The sequence below is a fragment of the Carassius carassius genome, chromosome 25, assembly GCF_963082965.1.
Source record: "Carassius carassius chromosome 25, fCarCar2.1, whole genome shotgun sequence".
NCBI lineage: Eukaryota > Metazoa > Chordata > Actinopteri > Cypriniformes > Cyprinidae > Carassius > Carassius carassius.
In genome coordinates this window covers 1,477,304-1,491,535 of record NC_081779.1, presented here as the reverse complement: position 1 = coordinate 1,491,535, position 14,232 = coordinate 1,477,304, and the positions used below count along the sequence as shown (strand labels likewise).

Genomic DNA, 14,232 nt, shown 5'->3' with positions numbered 1-14,232 from the left:
CACAGATCCATTGAATGATAAATGTTTTTAAACAATGCGGATGAACCGAATATACGAAGGAAACTTTTAAAATTAACCACAGCATTAACAACGACCTTGAAATAAGAGCGCGAGATTTATCTGATATGCATGAAAGTAGCGTTTGTTTCATTAGCAAACAGACATCTGGCGCGTTTTCCCTCAGGATCATTCGCTGATGGAGAGGAAAAGTTAAATAGAGATGAAGACGTTTTCACACTGAAAGAGAAGCGATCTCGCTCTCATAGACGTGCCAGGCTATATCTGCAGCTAAACTGAATAAAAGCAGAATGAACTGATGAAACAAAAAAAAAAAACCCACAAACAATTTATGAATGATGCAGTGCTAATTGACATTTATTACAGTACAGAAACTAGAAAGTATATTTTCTACCTTATTCTGTGCAGAAAATTTAAATAATTGCTAATTAAATGTAGCCTAGTATATAAAACAATCATAAAATTGCCATTAGGAAAAAAATATCGATTACAAATGATTGATTATTGTCCAGCAGTGTATTTGATTTATTACAGCTAATTAAAAGTAATTAAAAAAGAAGATAATTCCTTGTAAAAAAAAAAAATAATAATAATAATAATTATTATTATTAAATTTGCAAAAATCGTTCTTGAATCGAATCGAAAACCTATGAATCGTAATCGAATCGCTGCCTTGCCAAAGATTCACAGCCCTACCAGCTAATGTTGTGTCTCTTATCTCTCCAGAAAGCGAGTGACCGACCAGCCCGCCACCTGAGCACCGAACACCGATTCCCCCTGCACTCAGCCGGCCGGCAAACAGGATCACGCAGCACCGAGGACGAGCACCGGACACTTCTGGCACCTTCACGTTCACAACCACTAATAAATACACCCTCCGGGGCTTTAAACTTTCACTACAGCCTGCCGTGTGATTCTTCAGCCCGCGACACTGGTGGAGAATGCGGGCAAACTGCTGAAGAATCACCGTCGTCACCACTCCAGTTACTCACCGGTTTGTTTGTTTTTTTTTGTTCCCTTCTCTGTGTTTCGTCAGGCGGTGACTCCTCCCCCAGCCATGGAGGAACTCCTTAAACACCTGACGGAGATCAGTATTCGACAGCAGCAAATTGTGGAACATATGGCTACTCGGCAGGGAGAGACGGAGCGTGAAGTCGCCGCTCTCCACTTCGCGGCTGCCCAGCGGGTCCCGCTGCTGGATCCCCGCACTCAAGCCACCCAGCTCCTGCCAAAGATGACCGTCTAGACTAAGACTTTTAAGGTTCTTCATTTTTTACAATTGTTTTAAAATTGATATACATCAATTTTACAAAATTGATATTTTGTTTATATTTTGTGTAAATTCATGTTTAAATGTAAAATTGTGACTCAGATCACACTTAGTAATTAACCTCTGCTGCATTTTGAATCAAAAATCACATTTAAAAACAAATACTACTGAGATTAATATATTGATGCTATATACAAAGTAACGTGACTGCAAACTAAACCATCAGGGTCCTAGGACTGCGGTCCTGAAACTGCAGCCATCGCTATATCTTCCAGTACGGTAGATGGCGCTGTCACGAAAAACTAGGGTCCTAGAACTGCGGTCCTAGAACTGCGGCCATCGCTATATCATCCAGTACAGTAGGTGGCGCTGTCACGAAAAACTAGGGTCCTAGAACTGCGGTCCTAGATCTGCGGTCCTGAATCTGCAGCCTCCGGTTGTGCAGGAACATACTATTGGCTTCAACCGTTTTGCAAGTGTTGATAGACTCATGACTCATGAGGTGTAACCACCAATCAGATAGCGCCGTGGGCGGGACATTGAGCAAGGCACCCCAAACCCCCCAACCACCCCCCCCCCCCCCCCCGGCAAAATCTCGCCCTGAATAAACCTCATGTGGAATAAAGTCCAATTGTTTTGTAAATAATGTTACATCATTTCTGAGTTTCTCTCACCTGTGATTGTGACTGTGATCAAGATTTCTCCTTCAGTGTCCAGAACTCTGTATGTTCCTGCATCACTGTCCAGAAATGATTTAATGATCAGGTTTCCATCAGTATCATTCATTCGGTCGCTCTGAACCCCGTGAGCTCTCGTCCAAACCTCCTTCCACTCTCCACTAGAGTTTGTCTTCACTTTATCAGCATCAGACACCAGAACAGACATCTTTAGCTCCTCGCCTGTTTTCACAGAAATCTCATCTGAGGAGAAACAGAAAGATATTAATCATTATTATAATGCTGTCAATCAATCAAGACCATAAACACAGATTTATGATTGGTGACCAAATGTAATCATTTAAAGAAGCAGATGCTGATGTTTGATCAGTTTAGTCTTCACCATGAATATGAAGTTGGTACGTCCTGATTTGTCGCTCCAGCTCTCTCTGATCATTATTGTAATAGATTCTCAAAGTGTATTTCCCAGCGTCACTGAAGATCAGATTCTTGATGACGACGTCACAGTTTCCTTCTTTAAACACTCGTCCATTACATTCTTCAGTCTCACACACTTCTATGATTTCTGACCGAGTGTTTAAAATAATATCAGTAATCTCATTGGTCTTATATTGACACGTGAGTGTGATGTTTCCTCTCTTTTCTCCTGACACAGGTATAGTTGGTCCTTTAGTGATAGTTTCTGCAAATACAGACAATATAATAATTATTCGATACAAAGCATCACTACAGAAAAATACATGTGATATTTCTCTCTTATTGTCTGTAAACAAGTTTATCATAAAAAATGTAATACATTTATTTCCTTCAACCAGATTAAATGTGTATATATATATATATATATATATATATATATATATATATATATATATATATATATATATATATATATGAATCAATATCATAAGTGACACATTACAAATGTTTCATATGTTAATGACAATAGTATGAAACTGTAGCAGATATATCAGTGCAGTTGTAGTGAATTCCTGAATAGTTCTTCAGAGATAAACAGAAGGAACTGCTGAGATAAATCACTGATGGCAGTGTGTGTGATTTATGTAATATGATTGAAAATTTGTGGTACAACAGAAAAACACTGAAAAGCACGTGTTATATAAATTTTATTTTATGAAGAAATTATACCGACCGATATAAATGACAAAACACAGCAGCAGCAGCAGCAGCAGCAGAATCACCCTGATGAGAAACAAGAGATGGAATGTGACAGATGCAGACATTATGAAATGTGAAGTCAATCAGCACAAAGAGGTAACTATAAATATTAGCAATAGAATAGAACACAACATGTAGTTTTTAAATGAATGTTTCTATTATTAAGGGAAAACAAAATCCAAAACTACATGGCCCTAGAGCACAAAAACAGTGATAAGTAACACAGGTATATTTGTAGCAATAGCCAAAAAAAAACAAAAAAAAAAAACATTGTATGGGTCAAATTTATATATTTTTCTTTTATGCCAAAAATCATTAGGATATTAAGTAAAAGTCGTGTTCCAAGAAGATATTATTTAAGTTTTTAAATATATCAAAACTTAATTTTGTTTAGTATATGCTTTGCTAAGAACTTCATTTGGACAGGTGCTGCCAAGATGTATACACAAAACATAATATATTTCGTGATATTACAAAATCCTTTATTCATCTTTCAATCTATGAATCTTTTGTGAATTTTTTTTTTTTTAGTAGACTATCCCTTATCTATTGCCTTGCTTTACTCTGAGTGTACTGTATTATTTTTTTATTTTTTGTACTTGATTCTGTATCCCCTGTGCATTTTGTTAAATTAAAAAAAAAAGATTTTACAAAATCCCGCGATAGGATAGATTATCTCGCGAGATCTCTGGAACATCCAGCAGAGCAGGCAACCATGAGGAGAGGACTCGAAGAGGACTCGAGGAGGGAGATGTATCGATATATATTATATAAAATCTACTGTTGGGTAAGTACATTTTGTATTATTTGATTAACGTGCTTGAGTTTTACTTGTTTGACACGAAGGAACCGAGAGAAATGATGCCCACGTTGTCAACTGAAATTCACTGAGTATGGCTAAAACTCGCTAACGTTAGTAGGCTAAAAGTTACTTATATTGATGTAATTTTTATTGGTAACGTTACGCTTTAATTAATTATTCAGGGGACATCACATCCCTCCTGTCTTATCAGAAGTGTCCTGTTCACTTTCTCACAGTTACACACCCAGTTAAGAGTGTTTCTCAACGGCAACACATTAAAACACAACATCTTTTATACAATAAAAATACAATCTAATGCATGTTGATTTACCTTGTTCTAATGTTTCATTCATGATTCATTCATCTTGTTCCAAGGTTTTTTATTTTATTTATTTTAAAAATAGATATATTCTCTTCCCTCAGCTGCTGTGAAGAGGTGGAGTCTCTGAGACTGATGCAGCGAAACACCTGAAGCTCGCTCCAGGAAGAGATGAGGGTGGAGGTTACAAGAAATGAGCCAAACTACTGTAATGTGTTTAAGGGATAACAGTTAGTTCACCCAAAAATGAAAATAGTAATAATTTTCTCACAATCATGTTACGATCATAATCATTTTTCCGGCAATGGCAGTTAATGGATTGTGAGATCTGCTTGGTTACAAATATTCTTCCAAATATTTTTGTGTTTATAAGACAACTGTGTAAGTCAATGACAAGATTAATAAAGACATGATAAAAAAAAACATCTTTTAACATTTTAGTCAAAAACACGTGAACGCATTCTCAGAAATGTAATATTTTAATTCATGTCGGTTCTATACAGTTTAACATCATTTACGCTACTTTGATTTTATAAATAGCAATGATTTCAAACATATTTTATGATGAGGGTCTTCTATGTTTTATGATTTTCTTGTCACATGACAACAATGGCTCCTGCAAGGTGGTAATGCCATGTTCAAATATAATATTCTTAATATTATTTATATGATTAAAGTATTTAAAAATAAATGCAATTAATAAATGCATTGATAAACAAATTCTGCGAAAATAGAAATTTTTTGACAATAATAATGGACTTCAAGATTGAGTATTTCAGCACTTTTTATTCAGTGATGGCCCTCATTAAATCATATTTCTGACGAAAATGGTAGGCCTGTAAACTTATTTCAGAAATCCAAAATGGATACAAAGATTACATTGAAAAACTAATTTTTTAAATAGATTTTAATCATCTTGAAGATTCTTATTTGTCATTGAACCAGTAAAGCAAACGTGAAAACAATATCATCAGAACATAGAAAGGTTTACAGGTTTGAAACATGGGGGTGAGTAAATGACAGAATTTTCATTTTTGGGTAAACTATCCCTTTATATAATAATTTAATATTTTGTAATTGGTATTTTAGTTTGGTTAACAGATGCTAAACTGTTCAAAAACAATAAAATGTGCTAAATCAGAGCATGCTTCTTTTTTTGCATACGTCCACAAATAATGTGTTATTGTTTGTGATGTACACTTGATTAAGATGTTTTATGGACGTTCAGGTCTGACTGGACCGATCTAGAACTTTTGTCAAGATGTGTTAAACCTCAAGACATAATTGATTGCCTTTCACGATGTTACACAGTGGGTGTGTGATTATTTTATATGCAGGCTTATATATACATACACTTAAACTATGCAGCAACGCATTTAAACAACGACGTCCAGAAATCGACGCATTTGGACGTCCAGAAGACGTGCAGAAAAGACGTGCAGTACACGTCGGTTCAACTTTCATTTTGGAACTATTTGTCAACCATGACGGGACGTGTCGGACGGACATCTTTTCAACGGTCAAAAGACGTCCAAATGTTTGCTGGGATGAGTGGAACCATCCAAGTACGCACCGGTCTCTAAGCGTACCGTTAAATGCGTCAGATTGTATAAAACATCTCGGTTACGTATGTAACCTTGGTTCCCTGAATAGGGAATGAGATGCTGCGGTGACGTCACCACGTATGGGAACACCTTCGGTGTGACGAATGTCTGAAGCCCTATACCATCCCGCCAATCCTATTGGCCAAATAGCGCGTGGCACCGCCCAGCATGCGTAAGCATATATATACCTGGTGCCGCGCGCCATTTACCTCAGATTTCATGACGAAGAAGAAAAAGAAAGCTATCAAGGTATGGCACGGCCAGAACCGCAGCATCTCGTTCCCTATTCAGGGAACCAAGATTACATACGTAACCGAGATGTTCCCTTTCATAGGTCACTGCCGCAGCACAGATATCATCCATAGAAGATCCACTGAGAAAGGCTTGAGAAGAAGCCACTGCTCTCGTGGAATGACCTTTTACTCCTAAGGGCGAAGCGAGCCCGCGCGCCACCAGCCAATGGGACATGCGCTGTTTCGTAACTGCATGGCCTTATTCTTATGTCCAAAACAGACAAACAGCTGGTCAGACTCACGCCATGGGGGAGTACGATCCACATAAGTCTTTAACGCTCTCACAGGGCAAAGACTTAGATCCCCAGACTCCGCCGCAGCAGGAGAAAAAGCCTCCAGGACCACCTGCTGAAAGCGAAAGGGATAGATGCGACCTAGGGACATAATTAGGCCTTGGTCGCAACAACACTTCCACAGAATCTGTGCTATAAAAGTCAGGATTTATCTGGAACAAATTCCAAGGGCTCAACAGATGCCCTGATAAACCATGCAACACAATGGAAAAACCCATGAAGGGACCCGCACGGGGCGGAAAGGCCTCAGCCGTCGCGCACCCTGTATGAACGAGAAACAGTGGATGACGGCCCACTGAGGCACCATTTATATATTCGTGGTAAGCTGAATGGCTGCCACGTAAACCTTAGGGTAGCTGGTGTCACTCCATCCGAAAAACGTTCCTGAAGGAACTCCAGTACTGACGCCACTGGGCAGTAAACTGGATCCATATTATGAGTTTCACACCAGGCCGTAAACAGTCTCCACTTGAAAGCATATAAGCTTCTCGTAGAAGCTGCTCTAGAATTCAGTATAGTCTCGGTAGTTTCAGCAGAAAGACCGGGACATATGAACTCACTCTGCTCAGAGGCCACGCCCACAGATTCCATAGATCTGGCCTCGGGGTGCCAAATCAGTCCCTGTGCTTGTGATAATAAATCCTGTCTGAGGGGAATCTCCCATGGAGAGCCCGCTAACAGATTGATCAGATCCACAAACCACGGCTGTGTGTGTGCCACCGCGGAGCCACCAGCAGCAGCTGTTCCACCCTGTCCACCCGTATTCTGCATAATACCGCCGAAATCAGACAGATTGGGGGAAAACGCATACAAACTGGTCCTGGACCAGTTGTGGGCTAATGCATCCAAGCCCAGGGGTGCTGGAGGGCATAGGGAGAACCAAAGCGGGTAATGCGTAGTCGTGTTTGAAGCAAACAATTCCACTTCGCTTCCCCGAAAATCTGCCATAGGAGACTCACCGTTTGGGGGTGCAATCCCCACTCCGCTTGCTCCAGAGTCTGCCTGGATAGCAAATTCGCTCCAAACTCCAACGTCCGGGGACATGAACAGCTCGGATCGATAGAATTTAGTTCTGAAATCAAAGAACATGTTTCGCCAGCCTGCACAAGGGGGCGAGAGCATAATCCTCTCTGATGATTCAGGTATGACACAACCGCTGTGTTGTCTGATCTGAGCAGCACATGACGGCCAATCAGCAGATTCGAGAAATACTGGAGAGCCAGAAAAACAGCCAGTAATTCCAACCTGTTTATGTGCCAACTCCCTTGACAAACAGCTCCCCAGTCAGTCAAAGACGCATCCGTCGTGACAGTCTCTCGGGAAGTGCAAATCCCCAGCCGGACTCTGGTCAGGAGAATTCGTTTGACATACATAGTTTTAGCGACATCACACATCGCCGTGTCACCGAAATCGTCCGATGCAGAGACAACGGGGTGAAACATTCCATGCGTAAGCCCAGGCTGTTAAATGATTCAGCACAAGATCCCCATGAGAGTGTGCTTGAGTCTGCGATTGCACTAAACACCAGCCAATCGCCTAAAATAGTTCAAACACGAACACCCTGGGGCCGCAACGGGGCCAGAGATCCATCCGTGCACTTTGAGAAGTACTGATACGCTTTGCTCTCTAAAGCGAATCTGAGGAACTTCCTGAGTCTCCTGATGATCATTAAAATCTTGAATTTCCTCAGCCTGAGTGCAAGATTCAGATGGTGTAAATCCAGAATGGGTCGTAATCTGCCGTGTTTTTTTTATTTATTTTTTACCACAAAATAACGGCTGTAAAAACCCCGCCTCCATCTGAGAGGGGTGTACTTCCTCTATAGCCCCTTTGCTCAGCAGAGTTGACATCTCCTGTCGCAGCACCGCTATTTCCATCGGCTTCGCCACCGTGGAAAGAATTCTGCGGAAAGGAGGCGGGCCTTATTGAAACTGAATGGTGTATCCGTGACAAATCGTGCGTAACACCCATAGAGAAATGTCGGGCAAGCGTTCACACACGGCCCGAGACCATACTAGCGGTCTCAAAATTTCCGCTTCCTGCAACGCTGTCATACATGTTAAAATGTCCGGGCACGAAAAGCTTGTGGCGTTCGTGCACAGGGGAAGTGTATGTATAAGAGCCGTTGCGTCTCATTGTGTATAATCCTGAAACGTGTCCACGGCAGGAATTAGGCCAACAGATTGAACATCGGGCTTTGCCGCTAGCGAAAAACGGCGGCTGTGCGAGCCGTCATAAATGGGTCGTCTGTGCAGGACCCTTGAATCGCCCCTCGAATTCTGAAAGCTGGATTGCTCAGAGTGTCTGAGGAAACGTTTGGCATTACAGCTCAATCCAATGCTGCTCGAAGCACCGTTTGCTGCGAGGCAGACAATGTAGAGTGTGGCGACTGCAATGAGAGGGTTAGATGTGCATAGCAATCCAACAGCACTCTCTGGTGGAGGGCACAGTCCCTGGCAAACATGAAGGAAAATGCAAGCGTCAAACTCGCTGCGTTTCGTTGTGTATAATCCTGAAGCGTATCCACGGCAGGATTTAATCCAACAAGATAAACATTGGGCCACGCTGCTAGCGAGAACGCGGCAGCTGTGTGAGCCGTCATACACTGGCCATCTTTGCCAGCCTCAGCGCCGTCCCTCAAACTCTGAAGGCTGAATTGTGCGGAGTGTCTGAGGGGGGCACGCGAATGAGAGCTCAGTTCAATGACGCTCGAGGTGCCTTTGCTGCGAGACAGTCAATGTTAGAGAACATGAAAGAAAACGCATGCATCAAACTCGCTGCGTTTCGTTGTGTATAATCCTGAAGCGTATCCACGGCAGGATATAATCCAACAAGATAAACATCGGGCCACGCCGCTAGCGAGAACGCGGCGGCTATGTGAACCGTCATACGCTGGCCATCTTTGCCAGCCTCCGCGCCGTCCCTCAAACTCTGAAGGCTGGATTGTGCGGAGTGTCTGAGGGGGTGCTCAAATGATAGCTCAGTTAAATGACGCTCGAGGTGCCCTTGCTGCGAGACAGTCAAATGTTAGAGTGTGGAAACGGCAGTGAGAGGCTTAGATGTGCATTAGCAGTCCAACAGCCCTCTCTGGAGGCGGGCACAGTCCTAGGCAAACATGAAGGAAAAACGCATGTGTCACATTCGCTGCGTTTCGTTGTGTATAATCCTTAAGCGTATCCACGGCAGGATTTAATCCAACAAGATAAACATCGGGCCACGCCGCTAGCGAGAACGCGGCGGCTGTGTGAACCATCGTCATACGCTGGCCATCTTTGCCAGCCTCCGCGCCGTCCCTCAAACTCTGAAGACTGGATTGTGCAGAGTGTCTGAGGGGGGGCGCGAATGATAGCTCAGTTCAATGACGCTCGAGGTGCCCTTGCTGCGAGACAGTCAAAGTTAGAGTATGGGGACTGCAGTGAGAGGGTAGATGTGCATTAGCAGTCCAACAGCACTCTCAGTGAAGGGCATAGTCCCTGGCATATTAACATGAAGAAAAGCGTGTGCGTCAAACTCGCTGCGTTTCGTTGTGTATAATCCTGAAGCGTATCCACGGCAGGATTCAATCCAACAAGATAACATCGGGCCAAGCCGCTAGCGAAAACGCGGCGGCTGTGTGAGCCGTAATCCACCATTTGAAGAGCAAAACTGTTGATTAACGCGCTCGAGTGGGGGAGAGCGAGCACATGGAACTCCAGTGCATCACTGTATTCATATTCAAGCCGCACATATCGCCCCTAACCAACACCTCGTGCGGGGCCTCGGCGACCGCAGAAGCGAAACGGTGGGGGTTAGACGCGAGGCGACTTAAGAAATACACTCCAGAGCGCGGATACTTCCTATTGGCGTTAGTGCACAGGGGAAGTGTATGCATATTTTACTGTAGCCATAGGCTATCAAGGAGAGAACCTGTAGAGAGGCTGCAACGAACCTCTCATAAGTGCCTCCTCGTGATAACCCATCATACGGCTCCTACCTTTCGTTGACTCATCGCGTCCGCGGAGAGGAGTATACTGCTCGTAGATGATCGCTGAGAACGCGAGATAATAGGACACAGAAGATTCGCTTCGTACTGAAGGAATGAAATCTGAGGTAAATGGCGCGCGGCACCAGGTATATATATGCTTACGCATGCTGGGCGGTGCCACGCGCTATTTGGCCAATAAGATTGGCGGGATGGTATAGGGCTTCAGACATTCGTCACACCGAAGGTGTTCCCATACGTGGTGACGTCACCACAGCATCGAAGTGACCTATGAAAGGGAACCGGATGTGACGTTATGCTATGTCCCGCTGGTGAACAGAGGCATGCGAACTCTGGATTTGTAAATGGTTTCGATATAATCATCAGAATCAGAAAGAGCTTTATTGCCAAGTGTACTTGCGCATACAAGGAATTTGTTTTAGTGATAAGCTTCCAGTACACAGAGACAACAACAACACACAGAGAAAAAAAAACTGCAAATAAATAAATTGTATGAACAGTTATGCTATAGATGTATGCAGGGGCGTAGTTTATGGGGGGGGGGGGGGAGGTAACCCCCCCCCCCCCCAATATTCAAATCCATCAGTTACAACCCCCCCCCCCCCCCAATATTTCAACATGAAAATCACAGTAGATCAAATGAAAAATATAATAAGAAAAAATAGAATTCATTTATTTTGTAAAAATAATTTTGTTCCTAATCAAATATGAGTACGTCATAATAAATCAGACAAAAAATACTCCCCCTCCATTGAACCGATTGGTAACGCCCAACCAATGAGTCGCACTTTCACCAAAACAAGCGAGTGGTGTTTGAATGGGAGAGCACACGGTTAATGTTGACGCCAAAAATGAAGAGAAGCGCTGCACAGCGGACTATATTTAACTGCTGGTCAGAGAGGGATGCAAAAAAATACAGCATGTACTGAGAATGGGGTATGAGAATATTGTGTAATAGTTAGTACACACCACATATATTTTAGCTAGCTAATCCATTGCAATGTATTTAGCTATAACTATCAGTATAACAAGTTACCAAAGCAGCTGTCGGTTTTGCTAGTATATTTTTCAATAGTGTCTGTAATTATCAACGACAAAAGTATTCACATGTTTGTTTTCTTACTAAATTAATCTGACTTGAACGAATTGGATGAATTAACGATTTAAGTGGCTAACTCATTAAAACAGTGAAACACTGCCGCCTACTGGCGGTTTCAATACTTAATTTCTTTCTTTTGATAATCTCTACTATGTTAGAATTTTATGAATGATGATTATACACAAATTTCATAACGTTATGAGGTGTATAATCTCTTAACATGTTTTTATAACAGATTCGAGGTAAATATAGCTGCAGGGTAGAAAAGCCAGCAGAGGGAGAGGAGGAGCAGGTGATCAGGTAAAGAAGATGCCATTCAATCAATAAAATAAAATAAAATAGGACAGTATAGAAAAACAGCAGCTTTGTAAAGTTAGGCTATACATTAATGCCTTTAATGTTTTAAATATGTGTTTCCCTTAAAAAAATGCATTAAGGTGGAATGTAAAAATCTTAAAATAAATGTCTAAATGTTGTCTCTTTCATATTTGTATATGTTGAATTTGTAATCAGTTAAAGCATGTTGCCAGATAGATAGATAGATAGATAGATAGATAGATAGATAGATAGATAGATAGGAAGAAATAAATTATCCAATAACAATACACATAAAATTTTATATATATATATATATATATATATATATATATATATATATATATATATATATATATATATAAATAACGGGCAGCATACAAAGTTCAACCCCCCCAATGTTCAAACCAAATCTACGCCCTTGGATGTATGGAATAAAATGTGCTATAGATAATGGAATAAAATAGAGTAAGATGATGCAGAGGGATGGATGGAGAAGTAACAAATAAATAAGGATATTGCACATTGTTATAGCATAATAATCCTCTGACTCAAAATGATCATTCAGACCGAGAGTAGGCCTATACCGAAACACAAACACCAGATTTTAGAAATGATTTCCCGTACTACCAACCCACTGGAAAACAGGCTGGATTAATATTTAAAAATAGGAAAACTTACATGATAAAAGATCTGCTCGAGTCTTTCCTTTGTTTCAAGCGTAGTAGCATGTGGACTGATCGATTCTAATATCGACGATATTGACCAACGTTGGTATTGGTATCGGATCAATACAAGCCTAAAAAGATAGCTATTTATTAGCGTTAAATTTTTCTCCTCTTAATACATCTCCACTTGCTCCTGCCGCATCCACCGAGGTCTAGGTGTCCGCTTTGTCGCATAGCAGCAGTGCGAGAGGAGCGCTGAAGAGAGGACCGTCCTGCCAGGAGAGGTGGAGCCACACAGGGCCGGTGTTGTACCGAAATCTGACTCCCCGGACAAATCGCACTCCCCTTCGCGTGCACGCGCGTCACACAGTTGAACGCAGCGCTTGCAGTTAAACCTTCAGCGGTTTATTATAAGCCTTTTATTGATCGTTTTTTCCACAGTTGGCACCAAGAACTAACATAGAAGCGTTGTCTGATTAACAAACAGCTAACGGATGCAAAGACTGGAGAAGGTCGTCAACGGAATTAAACCGCAATTTCCAAAGTAAAAGTGCAAGTTTTACACTTAAATTATTAACTGCACCAACTTTATCATCTCGCAATGCTCTTCCTATAAAACCTGCTTTTCATTTAAACTGATATTTAATCACATTTAGTTTGTTAAACTAGGATGACATTTAGTCATTTAGCAGACGATTTTATCAAAAGCGACTTACAAATGAGGACAATTGAAGCAATCAAAATCAACAAAAAAAACAATGATATATAAGTGCTAAAACAAGTCTCAGTTAGGTTAAACAGTACACGTCGCAAGGGCTTTTAAATAATATAATAAATAAAAAGAAAACCGATAGAAAAAGAATAGAGCACGCTATTAGAGTTTATATATATATATATATATATATATATATATATATATGAAAAGAAAAAAGATAGAATACAACAAGATTAGAAAGGTAGTTAGATTTTTTTTTTAAGAATAGAATTAGAATAGTGAGTGCTAAAGTTAGAGGGTCAAATAAAGATGGAAGAGATGTGTTTTAAGTCGATTCTTGAAGATGGCTAAGGACTCAGCTGCTCGGATTGAGTTGGGGAGGTCATTCCACCAGGAGGAACATTTAATTTAAAAGTCCGTAAAAGTGACTTTGTGCTTCTTTGGGATGAACAATCAAGTGACGTTCACTTGCAGAACACAAGCTTCTAGAGGCACATAAGTCTGAAGTAATGAATTTAGGTAAAGGGGTGAAGAGCCAGTGGTATTTTTGAAGGCAAACATCAATGCCTTGAATTTAATAATATCTAAGGTATTATTATTATTATCATAAAATATTTATTGTACGATCAGTATTTATTTGACAGTGCCTTTGTATTTGTGTACTGGTCTCATAAATGTTGTTGTATCGTATAGTCCTCTTATGATCTAGTACATTTTGTCTTATCTCCTATTACTTTGTTTAATTTTGTTTGTTTTGTTTGCGAAGAACGTTGTTTGAGTTCACCGAGTACTGTACTGTACACACTGTTTATGGTTGAAATGATTTTTAAAATTACTTTGACAAAAGTACCATTTAGTATGACCCAAACAAAACCTTTATTTTTCTATTTAAATAATTTGATGACCCTACTGCTGATTTAAAAAATACAACACCATTGCTGTCATTCTTGAATACTGAAAATAATAAATATACAATTAATATTTTTATTATAAATTATCTC

The 14,232-nt window shown here is 40.7% G+C and overlaps 1 protein-coding gene and 1 long non-coding RNA gene across 2 annotated transcripts in view; both read right to left on the bottom strand.

Annotated features, from left to right (window-relative positions):
- LOC132104829 (uncharacterized) overlaps positions 1–14,232 on the bottom strand; it is a 163,301-nt gene that overhangs the window by 46,749 nt on the left and 102,320 nt on the right. The window lies entirely within an intron of this gene.
- LOC132103888 (uncharacterized) lies at positions 1,954–12,771 on the bottom strand. Its single transcript, XR_009423483.1, has 3 exons — positions 12,530–12,771; positions 2,348–2,647; positions 1,954–2,208 (listed from the first exon to the last, which is right to left on the bottom strand). It is a non-coding gene; the product is annotated as an uncharacterized LOC132103888 (long non-coding RNA).